The following is a 21,784-nucleotide window of genomic DNA, read 5'->3' as shown; positions in this document are numbered from 1 at the left end:
ATTACTGTAAATTTGTGATTCTTTTTGGACAGTGACACTCCCATTTACTAATAATTACCATGCTTATTTTTATATTGGGAATTCACGCTAAGAACAATTAAAAGAGAAGTATAATTTTCCTCCAGGAGCAATGCTAAATCTCTCTGAAACCGCTAGGCACTTTTAGAGTTCTAAAACCAATAATTTTAGGATCCCTAAAGCCTGAATTACACCAGCTATTGCTGTCTTTGTTCCTCACCTCAATTCTGAAAGTCAGGAGGAGATTAGGATAACCTTAGTCCTTGTTTCCTGTAGGTGGGAGGTGGAGGTGATGGCTTGTAGCTGTAAGTTCGACTTCATTATGCACAAGGTAGAGGCAGAAAATCCTGATTAGCAAACAGACAATTTACTGTGCTCGATTTTTGATAGAGATGGAAAGTAAATAATCCACATGAGCTGTGGTCTTTCATCAATATCTACATTAGGAAATAGATATAGAGCATAATTCTACTATGGATACAAGTCTCCTTATTACCAGGTTGGCAATTCAATTACCTGAGGAGCCTCAAGTACCATTGATTATTCATTGGATTCTGGGATGGGCTGGCGGCACAACTTTTCATTAATCCCTTCAGTGCTCCCGGGCATCCAGAGTGATTTCCGCACGGCAACAGTCCCTTAGCTCAAGAATTTAGCCAAAGGAAGGATTCATGGATGAGGAAGCTTTCCCCTAGAAGTAACCTGTAGCCCATCATTTTGGATTCAGATGTAGATTCCCGCTGTTTTATCCTTGACCCTTTTTTATGCCCTTTCCCTGCAAGAAAGTTTCCCTGCAGTTACTTTCTCTTCTAACACCTTCACCGTGTTTCTAGCACTAAAGGGAGCTAATGCTGCATTTGAAACCCAAGATCAGAGTGCAAGTTTTAGCAAATGTTTTGGTACATGTCGACACAATAGCACAGAAAATGACATCTGTACTGACCCAGAATTGACCTCCTTCTCAACTTCGGCAGGACCAGAGAGAAGTCCTGAATGCCCTCCGTTTCCCTCTGTGCAGATATGACCACCCTCCTCCATCTTCTTGTGTTTTCTGTCTCTTGGTGTCACATTTATCCCCTAGATCTCAAGTCTTTAAACCTGGCTCCACACTCTAGTCACCCAGGGAGCTTTTAAAGAATACTGTTTCCTGGGCTCCATCCCAGACCTGTTTAATAAGAACCCTGGGGGAGGAGGGCCCAGACTGGATATTTAAGAATACTCTTTAATTCATTCTAATGTGTATCTCAGTATGAGGGCCACGTCCTGGACTATACCAGATACTCAGAAATAAGCAGATTCCTCCTTCTTCCTGAACCCCCACATCTAATTGGTTGACTAAAACAGGTGAATCTGCCTTCTGAATCATTCTCCTTTTCATCTTCACTACCATCGCCTTAGAATTTTCCTTGCTGGGGCCTTTGAGAAGTTTTCCTTTCCTCTGATCTTCTTGTTTCCCATTATGGTGCATTGTGCTGGCTGCCACGGGATATGATCTTTCTAGAACACGGATCTAATCATACTACCCACCCCTCTTCTTAAAACTCTTCAGTGATTCATCAGAACTTTAGGGCAAAGTCATGCAAACTCTCCAGTTTCTGACTGCTGCCTGCCTGTCTAGCTTCAGGTTCTGTCACCCTCCCCTGCACCCCCATCCTCTCCGTAAACCAAATGCCTGGCAGGCTCAGGCCTCCATGCCTTTGTCGCTCTGCCCGCCCCCCCCCCCCCCCCGCGGGCTCAGCTCTTAGGCTGAAAATGACAGTTCTTCCTCAGACTGAGACAGGCTATTTCTTTCTGCACATGCTCCTTGTTCCCATTATACTCTGTCCCTGACTCCACTGTACCACTTGCTTGGCTGAGTTTACACAAAGTCCTATGCTAAGTAGGGACTGTGGACCTCGCTCATCTCTGTACTGACACTGTGCCCCACACATAGTCAGCGCTTGATAAGTCAAGGTCAAATGCATGGAGGAATAAGTAAACGAATGAACACATTACAGGGGAGCCAGTATCATTCTGCTATCCCCAGCATCATTCTCATTGAGGCTTCCTTCATATCAGTGTTTGATTGTGAGAAAATATGTTGTTGGAGAAACGATAACGTCATGATGGCAAGAATCTCCCAGAATACCTTTCAGGAGGATAGTGATAATGATTTTTACTTGAGTGAAAGTTCAATTGTATACACAGGCCATAGGGCATTTTATAAGACTCTCATAGGGAAGGAAAGAGCAGGCAGGTTTTATGGCTGAAATTTTCTGCTGTGAAAAAACAGCCATCTGTTGGAGAGGAATTTGTAGCCATTTGGGGCATGAATGAATCTTGGGGTGACCATGGCTCCAGTCCCAGACCTTGATCCTGTTCTGGATGGATGTCACTCAGGGAAGCTGGCTTTTCCATAAGCCTTGAATTTGGATGACATGTAGCAAACACCATAGGTTGGTAAACGGACAAATCTCCATAGTCCCTCTGAGTGTAAAGGGTCTTCCGACTACTTGACACATGGTACTGAGTAAGTAGCACAAGCATTCTGCCCAGGCCTCTTGTTCTAGGGAGGGATGTGTGCAGGTGGCTTGTCCTTTTGGCCACCCTCTGCCTCTGCAACATGACAGGGAACTCCACACATCCCTTTGCCTTTGCTGACACAGAAGCAGCTCCTCCTTGACATGTGGTGGGAATATATGGATTGCATTTCTAGAAGACACAGAATATTTGAATAGTAGGGTCAGCATTGTCAGACGCCTGGTTTAGCATTCGCCAGCAAGAAGCTTGACTTAAGTTTCCCTTTCCCAGTCAGGCAATTTACTTACTTCTTAAAATAAGTAATTCTAGAATTGTCTGGATGACTTAGGTGTCAATATTTGATAGGAAGCATTGCTCTGTATAGGAACAGTTACTAAAGAAAATGTGGTATCATTCTCCCCAGGTGTTTTTTAAAGCAAATGTTTTTCAGGCTTATATAGAAACTTGTTAGGGAACTAGTTAACCTCAGTAACCTTGTACAACCACTTGCCATCTTGGAGAAAAATCTCTCTCTCTCTCTTTTTTTTTTTTTTTTTTTTTTTTTTTTGGTATATCATTACTCTGTATGGCTTCCAAACTCTGGACCTGCCCTTTTCACTTCTCAGAATGTGGTCTGCAAGAATAATAGAAACATAGACACGGAGGGGAAATGCTAAATGAGGTCTCGGGGGCTAATCGTTCCCCCAATTCAGGAACCATTTCCTCAGCAGCCTGGGCAGGGGCTACACCGCCTCATCGTAAACACTTTCCGTGATGGGGCGCTCGCTACTTTGGAATTCACACATCTTACTGGTGCTCAGCTTTCACTTGTCAAGTTCTTTCTTTCTTGCCAAGGCGACAGTGGAAAAATCTAAGTATCTTGACTCATTTTTTGATGGCTTGTAGCCATATAGCTAGGTCGGAACCTGGGGTGATGTGTAGGTCACCTGTACCTGACAGTCACCCCAAATTCTCCGGAGCCAGAAAGGAAGTCTGGCAGAAGCAGTCTTAGCAGGAAGGGGTTAAACAGCTTCCTACTTTCCCTAAGACCAAGGAGGAAATTTGACCTGGACCACAAATTATTAAGAGACTTAACCCTGGCAAAAGGTGAGATGCCCCGGGCCACGTGGAGGTAGGCTGGGAGTGAGGCAGCAAATATCTTATTCAGATGGTTCATTTTAGCCATGATGGGCCTGAGGCTGGTTGGGTGATTTTAATTTATCTGCACTGTGTTTTTCTTCCATTGTTTTGAACCATCATTAAAGCTTTGTTGAAAATTTTATAGTGTGCTTAGCTCTCTCTCTCCCTTTCCAAGTCACCTTGATGCATCAGGCAAATCCAACTCTGTTCCTTCACTAGCACTTCTGAGGCTGTGATTCTGAGGATTTTTGCAGCCCATCACTGGTGTCTAGATGCACGGTAGCTTGACCATGTCCCACATAAAATCTAGCCAGAGTGGAACTCATTTATCCTGCAAAAGAACAAAAGCAGAAAATGCCAATAAAAAAGGACGCTGACAATGAAATTACGATATTAACTACCTGTGTTAGGGAGATTCGAGGTCCCGGTTTCCCACCTTGATTTCTGCTAGAGTTCAGACCCTGGTGTTGTAGGTGTTGTTACAGGTAAGCCAGGGAGTGTGGCTGGTGGAAAATTTTTCATGAAGGTGAAAATTGAGACTTGGGCCCTGGGTTCTAAGGCAGTTTTTTCTAGCTCTATATTGTCAGTGAAGTCAGTGACAGTAGTCAGCTCCTGGGATTTTTTATTTCTGATAATTCTTGGTTTGAGAACTTTCCCCCTAATCTATATAATTACATTGCTCAGTACATTAAAAAACAAACAAACAAACTCCTTAAGTACCTGAAAACTTTGCCCAGGCCTCTGGATAACATGGTTGAAAAAAATCCACCTTTGTTAAATTGCAAAACCATTATTTTCCTCAGAAAAGCTGCGAGAGTTTTATTTTGGCATCTGGGCATCTAGTGGCTGATCTGAAAAATGCATCTAGAGGATTTCAAAGGAAAATGAATGAATGCTTCAAACCTAGAGGAAATTTCTCAAATGTGTTAGGGAAGAGGGACCAATAAAGGACAGTTCCTCTTGTTAAAAAGAGAAGGGAATTGGGACACACAATAAACATGGCCAGGTTTATAGTTGCATTTATGACATGAACCTCAGCAAGCTGAAAGTGTGTGGTGAATAGGCAGGGTGATGCACTGGGCATGCCTGTGCTCCGTGAATCAGAGCAAACACGCAGGCCTATCATCTCTGCTCCCAAATAGAATTGATGTCACAGATGGAAAAACTGTTTGGAGATTTCAACCCCATTCGACTGATTGCCTTACCTGTAATAAAAATCCGCTGCCAGTGGCTGCAGCCTAGGCTTGGTTCTGGAAAAGCAAGAAGCAGTTTGCCCTGGGAAGGGCTGATGAGGCTCTGGACTAACCAGGACCACTCGTTCATCACTCCTCACCTTAAGTCAGCAACATGATTTTCCCTAAGCCGAAAGGGAAAGAAGTAAAATAGTCAGAGTTCAGAGTTCTTGCAGTTGGGGATTAGGTTATAAAGTTTGTGTCCATTTCAGGTTTCTGTCCTCTGAGATGTGACTACATTGAAGAAGGGCTTCTCCTGTTTTCCTCTCTGGAGGTAAGCTTGGTGCTCTGATAAAAACAAAGCATCCTGAGTGATGCTAAATAATATTAGTAGATTTGGGTTTTGTGAACTGGTGACACTGGAGAAGAAGCAAGAGAAAAAGACAGGTGTTTGGTAATTAAGATATTATTTTCCACTTCCTTTGTCCAGACTGTGAAATGTGAAATGTTCAGAATTCTTAAACACAGCCCGTAATGTCGCTATGCTCTCTTTGACACACGAACCTTTTATCTCTCTTCCAAGAGGCTGGAGCGGTAGAACCAGACACCAGCCCATACCCAATATATGTGAAGATGAATGGGTAGAGGCTACTGAATGCACACAATTGTGGACTTGTTTTGCTTGCCTTTGCTCTACAGGGTCACTGATGACACTAGTGATAAGTAATTTATTGGGTGATTGATAGAGAAATTTTAGTGTGTTGACTTCATCAGAATATGACAATTTGGGAACAAATATAAATTATTAATTAATTTAACATATATTTGCTGCCTGCTTACTGTGTGCTAAACAATGAGCTCGGTGTGGGGTATGATGTTGGTTGCTAATGGAGTTGTATTTTAAAAAGGCAAAATTCAGGAAATTGATATTCCAATGGGAATAATGGAATGAATTTAAAAATTAACATTATTTTATAGGCAGTAAGATAGGGATGTTCGTTTTCTTTTGATATGGATACTCAGTGGCTTTATGATTTTGTTGTTTGTGGCACTTCGGTCTATTCTAAAGGGAGGATATCTTATTCAGGATGTAATACAAACATTCTTCCCAGGGAGTGAAAATCAGACAGTTCCTCTTTGTATTGGTTTTAAAGACGGTGAGCCTTTACTATCCTAGAGGAATGTGGGACTAGTTTTTTCTATGACAAATATGTTGTTTAAATTTTATTTTTAAATGATCCTACAGGAAAATTGAGTTTTTGTGTTTGTGTTCAGTTTTAGGAATTTTAACCACTGCCACAAGCAGAACACACATGTTTCATGACCTTCATACCTAATTTTTTCTCTGGTTTGTTTGAAGAATCTCCACAAGGGGCACTGTTTGATCCTCAGTAACTAACCTCAAACACTCAGTCTTCATGTGAGAGGACACTTCACTTTGCCAGGACCTGGTGTGAGACAGTAGATTGCTTCATCTTACACGAGTAGGGCTTTCTTCCTTCTGTCTACACCAAGCGCTCCCAGGGCTGACACCTAGGAGTCAGTAATCACTACTCATGATAACTAATCAACACACATCACCCTTCAGCCACCGCCAGTGCCTCCCTTCAGTATCTTTAGGAAAACTGTCAGAACAAAGGTGACCTGAAATAATCTGGTGAGATGGTGATGATCTTAGTGATGTTGGAGACTGAGGAAATTAGGGAAAAATCTTCTCTGGCATGGAAGCTTGGGGTTTGAACTAAGGACCTGAAGCTGGTACAGTGAGCATTGGTTACCACTGTTAAAATCATAATATATATTTACTTTAGAAAACGAGATAATCCCAATGAAAGATTTCTAAAATTCTTGGCAGTTTGGTTACCAAGAAATAACTTCTATTAATATTTTGGTATGTATATGTATAATGCATCTGAAAACCCAAATACCACCAAATAGAAGGCAGTTAACACTTTTTCAATAGGAGATTAAAGTAAAAGGTTTTGGTCAAATTGATTACCTGTAGATACTTAATGCCTAATGGTGATATTTAATTTATAATTTATTTAAGATACATGTTTAAATCACGTAAAATAACATACTAATTAATAAATACTGATTTTTCTAAACATGCATTGCCTGAAATAGTTGAATTGAACTATTGTCTCAGTCATCTTGGGCTGCTATAACAAATTACTATGGACTGGGTGATGTGGACAACAAATACTTATTTCTCAAAGCTCTGGAGGCTGAGACATCCAAGCTTAAGGTGCTGGCCAGTTCAGTTCTTGAGAGCACTCTTCCTGGTTTGTAGACAGCCTTCTCCTTGTATCCTCACTTGGCAGTGAGAGAAAAAGAACTCAAGCTCTCACTTATCTCTTAGAAGACCACTAATCCCATCAGGAGGGCTCCATCCTCATGACCTAATTACCTCCCAAAGACCTCATCTCTAAATACTATCACATTGAGGATTAGAGTTTCAACATATGAATTCTTAGGGTCACATTCAGTCCATAGCAACTGTCACTGGAATTTCCTAGATCCGTGTTCTGTGTTACCTAACATGATTTCTGGGGCACATTATCTTGTTTTCTAAGTAGTTTTAAATGCGGGACTTTTTGAAATTCTGTCAAATATCATCATTGGAAATTTCATCCTGACTACATGTATTCACTCAAGTAATATTAAAGTAGCCATTCTGTCTCAAGTTGTCCTGTTGGTATGTATTTGTGATTTGTACAGTATAACTGCTTAATTCTAGTTTTTCAGTTCATATTTAAAATAAAATTACCTATTCAGTTTCTGTTGTGGCAGATTTCAAAATTCATTCCACCTTTGAACTTAATCAGTTTTTCAATGTAATTTGATAGCTTCTTCCTGAAGAGGTAGCATGTATTTCTGTACCCTTTGAATCTGGACTTGACTATGTGTCTCGTTTCGGCCAGTGTGACGTTAGCAAACATGATGCAAGCAGAGGCTTGAAATTGGGGTTTGTTTCATTACTGCACTTGAGAGCCCTGTGGCTACCACCATGTATACAAGCCTAGGCTTGCCCAGTTGCTTCCATTGACCCAGGTGACAGCCAGCCAACTTCCAAGTACATACATGCATGAAGCCATCCGCTATCAGCGGACCACAGACAGATGAATGAGCCCAGCTGACATCAGATGGAATAGGGATAAATCATCCCATTTAAGCACAGCCTAAATTATTACCCCTCAAATCTTGAGCACATAAAACGCTTCTTGTTTTGAGCCATTAACATTTGTAGTTGTTTGCTGTGCAGCAAAAACTAACAGGTTTATCAACTTTAAATATCATTTATTGAGTTCCTTTTATGGAAATGAGAATTTGGCTTTCATATACTCCCATCTCTGCTACAACTACACCTTCCACTATCTTCTCAGTGTATTTATATTACATCTCTTGGTTAATCTAAAGTCAGTGATCAAATTATTATGACTTTTTAGTGTTATTTAATTAAAGTAAGAAGTCAATCAGAACAATGCTTCCTTTTGAATTTTTCCTGGGGACAATTATTGTCTCTCTTTTTAAAATTCACTTATCTTTCTATGTACCTTTTCTTTTTTTCAAAATTCTCCTTCAGATCTGTTGGCCACAAATAAATATTCTTTTATCAGTGATCAAATATATCAGATAATTCATCATTTTGGTTTTATTATTTTCTTGGAGACTTCTTTCTGGAGCCACCTGTCCTCTTGGTTTTGTCTGGCTTGGTTGCTCTCCAGTTTGGTAGCATAGCTGACACTTGGCCACTCTTCAGTGTTGGATATTCTGATTCTTGGATTCCTATGTCTATCTTTTCTTTGGTTATCTCCATCCAACTCCTTCAAGTACCTTCTAGTTGACCTTGAGCAAATGAGTGCAGTGGGGTAATGAGTTGGGCAGACATGCTGCAGGTGGCCCCAAACTCTGAGGGAGAGCTTAATGTCTAGAAGCCAGTGTGTCTGGATATCACTTCCAAGAGGCAACTAGCCAATGAATGACAATGCAGGTACTTCTGTCGTTCTCAGTTTCTTTACCAGTGAAATGAGAACCATGCTTTGCATGCTGTGTCACATAACATTTCTTTGTGAAGGACAATAAGATAATGTCTGTGGTTGCACTTTGTAATGTGTAAAGTTTAGTATAAAATGATGTTATTATGTGAGAAAATTTGAAGCCTCTATCAGGAATGAGAAGCTGTTACTCTGGATCCAAATGTGACCGTCTGCTTAGAATCACTTTGAAGCTCATGTCAGATTTCTGGCGAGGGTCAGTGCAGTGGAGTGCCAGCAGAATGAAGCTGAATCTGGAGATCTGAGCCCTAGTCTTGGATCTACCACTAACATAGTTGTGTGACTGGATGAACCACTAAGCCTTTCTGAGCTTAGATTTGCTCATCTATAAAATGGGATACAAAAGGAGGCTTCTGTATGAATTCCAGCATTAAAATTCTGTGAGGTCAGCCACCTCCTATTCAGAAGAATACATTGCATATTTTAGCCTGAATATACAATACAGATTTTTGCCATGGTGGAGAGATGGTTAAATGAATCTGTGACAACAAAGTCAAATACCACTCAGGAATGAAACACCCTTATTTCATTTTCTTCCCCTGAGTCCTTCTGAAATGAAAATGCTGTCCCTCTGAACACGACAGTGGACCTGTGTTGTCACTCCTTGCCTGGCTGCTTCTTGGAAGTGATGTCCAGATAGAATGGCCTCCAGACAGTAAGCTTCCCTGACGTGCCAGAGTTTGGGGCCACCTGCGGCATGTCTGCCCACCTCATCTCCCCACTGCACTCACTAGAGCAGAGAAGATTAACTTTCTGAAAATGAAAAGGACAGAGAGAAGACGAGCTGCTTATCAAATATGCACATTTCAGATGGAACTTCACACTCAGTAGAAAGATGTTAGATTGCTGTTAGCTCTCTGGAGCGCTCCTGACAATGTGTTATCAGGTCATGTTTGCATGACAGAGGCAGCCCAAGCAGGAAACATTAAGTCATATGACTTCTAAGACGGAATCAATCAAGTGAGCAGTACAGCTCCTGAAAACTAATTTCACCTTCATAAGGTCTGGTTATCTGTGCGGCAGACATGAGGTTTGTCAGCCCCATTTCAGTCTGACCAGGTTCAGCACTGCATCAAGAATTTTAATGAACCGACACTGTAATATGTATGAACGATGACACAGATGAATTCATGAAAAGCCAAGTCCCCATGAAATATGAACAATTACTTGCAGGCTTCTCTGCCTACTTAGCTCATTTGAAATGTCCATTTCAAAGGCCTTTGTCTTTCTGGGGGGTTCATTTGCAAGCTGCTTCACAGATTTTCATCATATTTAACCAGTTTAAAAATCAAAGAAGCTACTTATAATCAAACAGTTCAGTGAGCTCTAGTTTGATGGGGGCAGAGCCAAGGCTGCCAGAGCTTAAATCTTCATTTGGCTGCAGATGCACAGATTTCCCTGTGTGGGGAGGAAAGGGCTTGAAAAGACTGGATGCTTTTTCTGACTGTGTCCTTGGCATTCAGTGTGGCCCTATGCAAGATCCTGTTTGGGTCCTAAATGACATCATACTTTCTCTGGTAGTAGTCAGATTTATTAGTTTTCAGCTTCAAGATAGCACTACCAGGGTTAGCCTTATTTTGGAAACTTTTACAATTTGTCAGTAAATATGTGTTGAAATTACTAGTAACCAGAGATTTTCTTTTTGTTTGTTTGTTTGTTTTTGGTACATGGCATCCTAATCCATTCTCCAGATCTTGTACCCTTTTTATGAATTCCACGGCTGCCATGGTTATGCATTTCATATGCTGGTCTGTATAACTTAGGATGTTTCATATACTGTTAACCACAATTCTTACCTTATTCTCAGAGGTTATGGGCTGTATATTACTGCCCTCATCCAGCCCCACTTGCTCTGCAAGCTCTTTATCCCTCAGCAGACGTGGCTCCCCACATCACAGACACACTGTACTCACCTAGCTTAGGGGAAAGGTAGACTTCTTTCTTGCATCTTTTTTTCCGTATTCCTTTAGTTTAAGTAAAAGGTGTTTGAAACACACACGCAAAATATAAAGATAATTTAAACAACATTGATGTATTTATTATCCAAGCAACTTGAGCTAATTTTAGTATTTCATCATATTTGTCTCAGATCTTTTATCTAAATAAAAACATCAATGACATGAACCATGGAAAAGCTCAGTGTTCTCTCCAATCTTTTCTCACCTCCCCTAGCAAAAGTAATGACTATGCTGGACCTGGCAAATAAAATCCCCATGCATGCTTTATTACATATAAAGTGTTCATGTGTTTCATTAAACAATATGTGGTACTGTTTCTGTGTTATGTAAGTGGTATCATGCTGGATACACTGTTTTGTAAATTGATTTTTTTTTTAATTTTATACTTAGGATAATCTGTGTTGTTGCATGTAGCTTTGTTTCATTCATCTTAATTATTGCATAACATTCCATACTATGATCTTCTATAATTATTCAAAATAATTTAAAAATTATTCCCTTTTTGAAGGAAATTAAGAGTTTTTAATCTCAAATTTAATCTCAAATTAAAGGCAGTGTTGCAGTGAATATTCTTCCACATACGAGGAAGAATACCTTCAGGGTGTGAAACTAGAAGTGGGTAAGCTGGGTTAAATGGCATGCACACACCTTCCAGCTTCGTTAGATTGTTCTCCAATGGAATTGCATCAATTTTTAGACTACTTAAATAAAAGTCAGTTTGTTTTCCCCTTAGAAAACAGTTACAATACTGAGTATTTATTTAATCATTTAAGAAATCTTTATCAAGTGGCTCCCCTGAGCTAGGCACTGTCCTAGGTACTGAAGATGCAATAAGAGAAAAAGAAAAAGATTGCTGCCTTCATGGAGTGATTTTATTAGATTTAATTTTTTGTTTTTGCTATTTCAATAAGTGAAACAGTAGCTCTTAGTTATTTTAATTTGTATTTCACAGGTTATTAGTGAGATAAAATATATTTTCTTTTTCTGTCAATTCTGTGTAATTGCTTGAGCTTTGGACATTTTAAAACATGGGAAGTAATTTTCCTATTGGTATGTAAATTTATTTATCCTGTATTCTAAACCTTTATAATCAGTTATACATCTTGCAAATATTTTCTCCCAGTCAATAACTAGCTTTAAACTTTGTTTGTGATGCCATTATTTAATAGAAAAATTTAGTATTCACTTAGTTGAGTTTATCATCCTATTCTTTTAAGGGTTGTGCCCTTTGTGTTTATGAAATTCATCAAGAGAATAGTTTTTGGTATGTGAAATTATTTGATTTTTGTTTTGATTTTTTTGAAATCTCTGTTTCTATTTCTTTTTTTCATTATTTCTCTATTATTTATGTTTAGTTTTTAAGTTAAATTTCTAATCCCCTAAATTGAACAATGAACTCATTCAATTTAAATGTTTCTAATTTTTCAAATAAATGTATTTGTCTAAGATCTTTCCATCATAGCTTTGCTTCAGTTGCATCCTACAAGCTTTATAAACATTTAGAAATTTTCATTGTAATTTTCTCATTACAATTATAAGGCATTTAGGAATTCATTTAACTCTTGAAATATAAAGATATTTTCAGCTATGTGTTGTTTATTGTTGTTTAAATTGCCTTATGATAAATGATGATTTCTATGGCATCTACTCTATAAAATCTATTAAAACTTCCTTTGTGACCTAGTATATGGTAATTTTTTTCAATGTTGTAAGTATATATGAAAACAATATATTTTAATTTGTATTTCTGCTTCATAATTCTTAGTCTTTGTGTGTCTTAAAATCTCTTTCTTATGTCCTCATTTATACCAAAGGTCGTCTTCTATCTAAGCTGTCATATTCTTCCCTCTGCACTTGAAAGTGATTCTTGATTTCAGACATCTGTTACTGCTGTTAGGTTGCTGTTAGTTTATCAATTCTTCATTGGAAATATGCCTTTTCTGTGGTAGTTTTTAATATTGTCTTTATATGCTTCATGTTTATAATACAACATATCTAAATGTATACTTACATTTTATTCTTTTTTTCATTTTCAGAGTGCACTATTGATCTGTAAACTTTTTTTTTTGCTTAAAATTGGAAAATTCTCAGTTTTTATCTTTCCAGTATACCTTCTTTATCAGACTGAACACTATCAGGGATTCAGTTGGGGATTAAGCTGGGTCTGAAATGAGTTTCAGTTTTGGTAAGACCCAGTATGCTTCTCTTTATCCCATATCCTAGTGTATGGCAACCCAGAGGTTTCATCCAAGAGCCTTATGAGTCTTCCCTTAAAAATGGGGAAGAATAGAAAGGTTCAGATCTTCCCTCAAGAGGTTTTCAGTTTAGTGCCTTAGCCTCTTGCCCCTCAACATTTTTGAGAGAGAAACTCGCCACATGTGAAGCCCTTACAGTCTCTTAGTTTGTCATTGCAGACCTTCATGAAGACACCATCTGTACTGGTTATTCTGTCTCCCAGTAGCAGCCTTCTGGCAGGATCAAACCTAAAACCCCCATGATCCCTTTGCTGTGACCTTTTTTCTCCAACTACAGATACTTTTCATTATTATCAAATAATTGCTGATGCTTTTTAAGAGCTTAGTAGATACTATGTTAAATATCTAACATGCTAAACTGTATTTATACTGTCTCATTTAATCCTCACAACTGTTGTGAGAATTAAGTACTATTCATTTCACTGTATAGTTGAACAAAAATGAGTTCAATAGCTTCCCCAACTCTTACCTAGTAAGACATAGAGCCTGGATTTGAAGTGAAGAATGCCTGATTCCCATGTACTACATGCTGTTAACCACTATATCATGTAGTCTTGGCATCTCTAGTACTAGTACTTACTATTAATTTTTTCAGTGCTATTATATCCTTGACTCTTGTCCCATATTTTGCTGTTTTATTTCAGGTACTTTCTGAAACAGTTACTTACATTTGCCATTTACAATTGACTACTGCCTTACTCCTTTTGATGTAACCATCATTCATGTCATCTGTTGAAATAGTCTTATCAAAGCTCACCCATAGCTTCTTTTTTAATTTTTTTGTGTGTTATATATTTTTAAAAAAAAAATTTAATTGAAGTATAATGGACTAAAGTGTGCAAAGCAAACATAAACATTCAACTCAATGAGTTATTGTAAAGTAAACACCCCTGTAAGTACCACTGCATTCAAGAAGTAGAGTATTTTCATCTCCTGAGAGGCTCCCCTCATGCTCTTTCCCAAATTCTACTTCTTCTTTTCTTCCCAAGATTTTCCACTGTTGTAACTTTTCATGCTGTAGATTAGTTTTGCTTGCTTTTGAACTCTATATTAAATGGAGTCAGACTATGTATTTTTTATTGTCTGGCTTCTTTTGCTTTCATGCTTTAAGAATTACCTATGTTACCACAGAGAGCTGTAGTTTTTAAATTTTCATTTCTGTTTTATGTTCTATTCTGTGACTATACACAATTTAATTACATTATCACCTTTATTAGGGCATAATTGACATACTATAAACTGCATATGTTTTCAAGATACAATTTGATGAGTTTTAACATACTAATACATTAATAAAACTGTCACCACAAGCAAGATAGTGAACATATTTAACACTCCCAAAAGTTTCCTAGTGTTCCTCTATAATTCTTTCCTTCCAACCTCCTTACTCCATCTCCAAACAACAGCTGATCTGCTTTCTATTACTAGAGGTTTCATTAAACAGTCTTGTTTTATATATAAATTGAATCACACAGCAAGTGTACTTTTTGTATCTGGCTTCTGTCACAACATAATTATCTTAAGATTCATTCAATGAGAAGTTATTTCCTTTTTACTTCTGAGTAATATTCCATTTTATGGATAGACCAGATTCATTTGTTCATATGCTGATAAACATTCAAGTCATTTCCAGTGGTTGGGTGTTATGATTAAAGCTGCTATAAGCATTCATGTGTAAGATTTTTGTCAAGAAATGAAATTTTATTTCTCTTGGGTAAATACCTGGGAGGGAATGGCTAGGACAAATGGTAGGTGTATATTTAACTATCTGATAAACTGCAAACTGCAGTCCAAAGTGGTTATGGGGGTTATTTACATTTTTATCCGTAGTGTATGAAAGTTGCTCTATATGGTCACCAATGCTTGGTACGATCAGTTGTTTTAATTTTAGACACTTTAATAGGTGTACACATTTTATTTTTACTCAGTTTCTATAGCTGATGTATAGTTGGATTCCAGGTTATTGTTGTGAATATCAAAACAATAAAGCTTCTAAAAATAAATGAGAATTTCTCCATGAATTTGGGATATGAAAAGATTTCTTAAATACAACACAAGATCCACTGAACTATAAAGGAAAAAATTGGCACATTGGACTACATTAAAACTAAGAAATTCTGCTCATGAAGAGAAACTCTGTTCATCAAAACTGAAGTATGTTAAAACTAAGAAATATGATCATTAAAAGACATCATTATGTAAGGAGTGTTTGGGAGGTGATGGAGCTTTTCTGTATCATGATTATGATGGCTTATATGGTATACAACTGTTCAAAATTCATCAAAATGCACCCTCTTGCGAGATCTAGCTTTGTATATAAATTATCCTTCAATTAAATTGGTTAAAGAAAAACAAAAATAAATCAATAATGACACCAGTGAGAGACTAAAAAAGCTTTTAATTGTTGAATTTAGCCATCTTTCATTAATTTTATTTTTCTTGCAGTCTCTCTGGCATTAGGTGTAATTCACCATCTTTGAGGCTCTCTTGGTTTCTGTGATGCTACTCCATGATCTTTATCATTTTTCTAATATTTTTAAAGTATCCTTGGTTTTCGAGTATAACTAGATCTTCACATTGTATTTGGCACTGAACTAGGTGCTGAGAGTAGAAGAATGAGAAATAAGTGCTTAATTTTGTGATCTCATTCACTGGCTTCTGAATTTAACATGATTGGTAAGGACTGCCCAAGATTTCGTAAAGATTATTTTCCTTCTTGTTTTAAACTCTAACCTTCAATGATCTTTCTACCCAAAGAAAGTGTAAATGAGTAGACAAATTCACAGATGAATTCTGCCTTTTTAATTTACTAAATATAAGACTTTGAGTAAGTTACATGTTAACTTATCTAGGTCTTAGTTATCTTATCTATAAACTGAAGATTATAATAATGCCTTCTTTCTTGGACATTTATGAACAAAAAAATGAGGCAATTCATGTAGAATGCCCAGTTCGGCATCTTCCATGTAGAATATTCTAAAAAAAATTTTAGTCCCTCCCTTCTCCTTCCAGCCCTTCCCCACTAACTTCTTCCCTTTTATGTGTCTCCGTTATTTCCTTTTACTTAACCTCTTCTTTTTCTTTCCTCTTGGTTTTTCTAATCCTATTCTGTTTCTTTCCTCTTTTCCTCCTTCATCTCTTCATATAGGATTAAATTAGACTACACAAGTAATCTAATATAGTAGGAAATATATACATATATGTGTATTTCCTATTTATAATGCAGCTCCACCTCATAATGCTCACTTACCCATATAATCTCAAATTAAATTTCACTACCTCTATGAGCTGGATGTGATCTCTCATCTCCAAAACTGTTTGGCATTTTATTTGTGGCTTATCCTATATCATCTAGTATCATTACCTTGACTATACGGCTCTTATTTTAAAATGTGAGCCATTTGAGGTCTGGGCCATGTCTTAATCAGCACTTAGCATGGGTTCTGGTTCTTACTCCTTAGTAAATATACTTGAATGAGTTAATGCACAATGCAATTATGTACATGGCAAATATCAGCCTACTATGTTGTTCAGTATCTTAACCACACTGCAAATTTCTCAAGGACAAGATAAAATTTTTAACAATTATTTTTCTTCTTCAAACTCTGAACCAGTGCTGGGCATAAAAACAGTGAGCTCCACAGAGGCATGGATCTTTGCTGGTTTGTTCACCAATGTATCTCAAGCACTTAGGTATTTCAAGCACCTACAGAAGTGCCTGACATATAAAAAAAGATCAATAAATCTTTGTTACCCAAATGTAAACTATAGATAGTTGCCACTATATTTATATATTTTTAAAAGAAAACGTCCCTACTAGTTAACAATCCAGAGGTGTTTTATATGACAAACAGAGATAGAAAGATACAAAGTTCTTTACAAGTATAACACAACTACTGATAGAGCTGTGAAGAATGTCTTCAATGTGGCTATAGTGTCCTAGAATGCACCATGTTGTCCTAAACACACGTTGCTCTCATTAGCAGTGAACAATGAGAAAATGAAATTAAGAGAATAATTTCACTTACAGTAATAAAAAAGGATACAATATTTTACAGTAAGTTTAACATATAGGTACACAGAAAACTATAAAACATCATTAAAAGAAATTAAGGAAGACCTAATAAGTGGAAAGACTTCTTATGTTCATGGATTAGAAGATTTATATTGTTAAGATGACAGGACTCCCCAAATTGCACTACAGAGTTAATGCAACTTTTATCTGAATCTCAGCTGCAATTTTTGCAAAAATTGAGAAGTTGATCCTAAAATTCATATGGAAATGCAAGGAACCCAGAATAGCCAAAACAATCTTGAAAAAGAACAAACTTGGAGCACTCACATTTCCCTATTCAAAACTTACTACAAAGATAGTGTAATCAAGACAGTGTGGTACTGGCATAAGGATATACATATTCGTCAATGGAATGCAATTGAGAGTCCAGAAATAAGTCCATACATTTATGCTCAATTGATTTTTAATAGGGGTGCCAAGACAATCAATGGTAGAGAATAGTCTTTTCAACAAGTAGCACTGGGACAAGTGGGTATCCTCATGCAAAAGACTGAAAATGTACCCCTACTTTACATATCACATACAAAAATAAGCAAAAAGTGAACCACAGACCTAAATATAAAAGTTAAACCTATGAAATTTCCTAGGCAGGAATCCTCATGACTTTGGATTAGTCAGTGGTTTCTTTTATATGACACCAAAAGCACAAGCAATAACAACAACAAAAATAAATAAATTGTATATCATCAAAATAAAAATTTGTGTGCATCAAGGAAATAAAAAAAGCAGCCCCACAGAATGAGAAAGCATATTTGAAAATTATATGTATCTGATAAAGGACTTATGTCCAGAATATATAAAGAACTCATACACCTCGACTATGGAAAGCCAAGTAACCCAATTAAAAAATGGGCAAATAATTGGGATAGACATTAAGTCAAAGAAGATATTCAAATATCCAGTAAGCATATGAAAAGGTCCTCAACATCACTGATAATTAGAATGTAAGTTAAAATCATAATAAGGCACTACTTCATACCCTCTAGAATATCTAGAAAGAAGACAGATAAATTGGTCAGATTTTTAAATGGTGCAACTAATCTGGAAAACAGTCATGCAGTTCCTCAAAATGTTAAACAGGAAATTACCATATGATCCAAACAGTTCTACTCCCATGAAAAATGAAAATATAGATCAACACAAAAACTTGTACATGGATGCTTTTAGCAGTATTATTCATCACAGCCAAAAAGTAGAAGCAACCTAAATGTCCATACATGGATGAATAGTTAATCAAAATGTCGTGTATCCATGTAATGGGTATTATTTGGTCTTAAGATGGACTAAAGTACTGATCTATGCTATGACATTGATGAACCTTGAAAATATGCTAAGAAATTAGACACAAAAGGCCACGTATTGTATGATTTTATTTATATGAAATATCCAGCATAGGTAGATCTATGGAGACAGAAAGTAGATTACAGGTTGCCAGGGGCTGGGAGGAGGAGGGAGTGGGGAGTGACTACTAAGGCGTGGGTGGGGACAGGCTTTCTTTATGGGGTGATGAAAATGTTCTAAAATTAGACAGTGGGGATGATCGTACAGCTCTATGAATATATAAATGCCATTGAATTTATACTTTAAAAGGATGGATTGTATGATATTTTAACTTTATCTCAATGAAGGTGTTATTAAAAAGCGGATACTTTCACTATAAAGCAAAACAAAACACAGGTGGATTATACATGTTATTTAGTTGATGTGTAAAAAAAAAAACCAAAAACCTAAATAGACCACCACAGAACAAGAAGCTCCCCTCCACCCCAAATTCTTCAATGAAGCATGACCTGATGACAAGTGACAGGCAGCCTTCCTGGCTGAACACACATAAATGCTTACTTAGGTGACAACTCTATTTGGGATGCTTCATGGACAGTAATAGGGCTTGCCTTTAAGGCAATTTCGTTGTACTTTTAAACGACAGGCTATCTCTAGTTTCATTTTCACAAAGATTGTTATAATGTCTTTATCTGCAGTGGTACTCATTACATGAAAACACAGTGTTGTGTGACTTTGCATGTTTGCCAACATCAGACTTCCTCTTGGGATTCCTGTGTGGGAGTCTGATGGGATAGCCTTTTTAACAAAGCAGTATTAACTGTGTGAGCTGAAACCTTATCCTTTTTGTGACTTTCACAAATGTGATGTGGGCTGATGCAAAGCTGCATTTTTCTCTCCTTCCTTCTGTGAATTATACCATCCCAGAGAGTGCAATCATTTACGCTCTCAGTCTAGTGTGTGCTTCCAACAAAACAAAACCCTGGCAGTGGGCTTCATGAAGTGTTTGTTTAGAGTTTTCTAAATAAGAAACATGATGGTTTGAGAGGAAACAGGCTCCTTTCACTAAAGAACTTGCATTGACAGAGTATATGGATACTCTTGGGGGAACTCTGGTTCTATTAAAATTTTTTTCTTGGTCACAAAGTCTTTAAATACGAGGTATGACCAGTTAATATTGAATCTTGTATCTAAAGCATTACCAGAGAAAAACTAATATGGTGCCAAATCCTCAATAGAGTATCTCCAAAATGTCTGGGATGAAAATTATAAGCATGAAAAAGTCTTCCAGATACAAAGGTCACATGCTTTCTTTCCAATTGTATTATTTTTCTATTGCTGTGTGACAAATTGCTACAAATATAGTGGCTTAAAACAACAGAAATTTGTTACCTCACATTCTTTGTAGGTCAAGTATCTGGCATGGTGTGACAGGATTCCCTGTTCAGAGTCTCACCAGGCTGAAATTAAGGTGTCAGCCATGTCAGCGTTTTCATCTGGGTTTACAGTCTTCTTCTAAACCCACTGATTATAGGCAGAATTCATTTCCTCATGGTTGCAGGACTCTAGGTACCCATTTTCCTTCTAGCTGTTGGTTGGGGACCACTGTCAGCTGCTAGAGACCATCTGCAGTTCTTTCCCATGTGACCCCCTTATAAAGTTCACACACAGATGTTGGCATTCTTCTAGGCCAATGGGAGCACATCTGTCTGACCTCCTTCTCTCTGACCAGCTGGAGAAGAGTCTTATCTTTTAAATAGGGCTCATGTGATTGATTTAGGCCCACCTGAGGATAAAATAAGGATAATCTCTTTATTTTAACAAAACCAAGTATGGTAAAACTCATCATACTCTCAGTCCTAGGGATTATGCAGGGCGTGTACCTCAGGGAGGTGGGAAATCTTGCAAGCCACTGTAGAATTCTGCCTACAATACCACACTTCTCATTTTAAAGAAATGAGATGTTTTCTTAATACTTAACACCAAAGAAAGGCTTGAGGGTGAAGATCAACTGAATGATTGCGCTTCATGTATCATCAAAGTCCTGAAGGTTGGGTCCAGGATAGGGTGGGTTAGGTGAAAGATGAGAAAGACATAGTAGCCCTGCTGTAATCACAGGTAAAATTAGGTTTAGTTCTGTCTGCATCTGCCTTTAAGGAATCTGAATCTCTGTGACCCATCTTGAATAAAGAAGATCACAGGCACTTGATGATCTTGCCTTTAAAAGGATACATATATATTTTCATGATTGACAGTTGTTGAATTGGATCACCAGGAATTTAGGTAACTTCATCATTGATCAAAGTTTTATTTGCTTTCCTCCTTTTGAACAGTCTGGAAGTATATGCTAATAGGAAGATTGAAAACTGGTGTTGAATGCAACCTACGTTTTTTGAAAATAACACATCAGCCATTAATTACAAAATCTACATATAAATATAAATACTGTATATATGAGAGGACAAAGACAGTTCCCCCCAGGTATCTTTGTCAGTCGGACAGGGTGGCTAGTATATTTTGAAGACTTTAGTGAGTTCAGGTGATCCCTACAACTTTTTACTTTCATGATTAGAATTTAAGGTCAGAGTAGCTAGGGAGCTGAGGCATTTTCCTGCTAAACATAAAGAAGAGGTGAATTCAGTGTTGTGCATTTAAAAGGGAGAGGGTTGAGAAAAGGAACAAGGATAAGGTTTCTTCCCGGGAGAATTTTAAAGCTGTTTCTAGAGAAATAACAAATGTGAAAATAAATTATACTAATCTATCCATTAATTCCTTAAATTCAGAGCCCATTAAAACATGCCTCAAAGAATGCTTGGGATGACCTGTTCTGCCCAATTAATTTTGAAGTATTGGAAATCAATTAGCTACAATAAACAGACCTGGCCTCATTATTTGAAGCAGTTTGCGATTAGCTTCATAGAAAGATGACTGTACACAGGGCTGTAAGTATAAATGCATGCTGGCATTGACAAAGAATACTGTGTACTCCTTCTTCCTAAAGCTAAATCGCTTTTGTTCTACGAGATCAACTTCTGCTAGGGAATTCAAACTTTTCCCAAGTGGTCTGCTTTTTATAGAACTGATTTAAATATTGAAACACGGCATTTTTCCTTCGCAGTATGTGCGACAGAAACTGAAGTTCTTCTGTGAATGTACACATAACATGGTACCAGTTTTTGTTTGCTATGCTTTCAGCCTGCAGGCAACATAGAATGAAATGTGTTTAATCCTTTTCTCTTTCCTTTTGGCCACTGAGGCACTTGGCTTGCCAAGGTACCCCTTCCTAACCACAGCCAAAAATGGACTCATTGTTCCCAACTCATTAAAT

At 37.5% G+C, this 21,784-nt stretch overlaps 1 long non-coding RNA gene across 7 annotated transcripts in view; it reads left to right on the top strand.

Annotated features, from left to right (window-relative positions):
* Positions 1–21,784, top strand: part of LOC123616261 (uncharacterized) — a 556,494-nt gene that overhangs the window by 320,911 nt on the left and 213,799 nt on the right. Inside the window, exon 5 of one of the 7 annotated variants that reach the window (XR_012506408.1) lies at positions 5,102–5,163. The exons of the other annotated variants lie outside the window; for them this stretch is intronic. This is a non-coding gene — a long non-coding RNA (uncharacterized LOC123616261). The remainder of the gene's footprint in view (positions 1–5,101; positions 5,164–21,784) is intronic. 7 annotated transcript variants of the gene reach the window in all.

Source organism: Camelus bactrianus, chromosome 4 (genome assembly GCF_048773025.1).
Source record: "Camelus bactrianus isolate YW-2024 breed Bactrian camel chromosome 4, ASM4877302v1, whole genome shotgun sequence".
NCBI classification, from domain to species: Eukaryota; Metazoa; Chordata; class Mammalia; order Artiodactyla; family Camelidae; genus Camelus; species Camelus bactrianus.
Note: the sequence above shows the minus strand (reverse complement) of the source record. Positions and strands in the feature narration are given on the sequence as shown.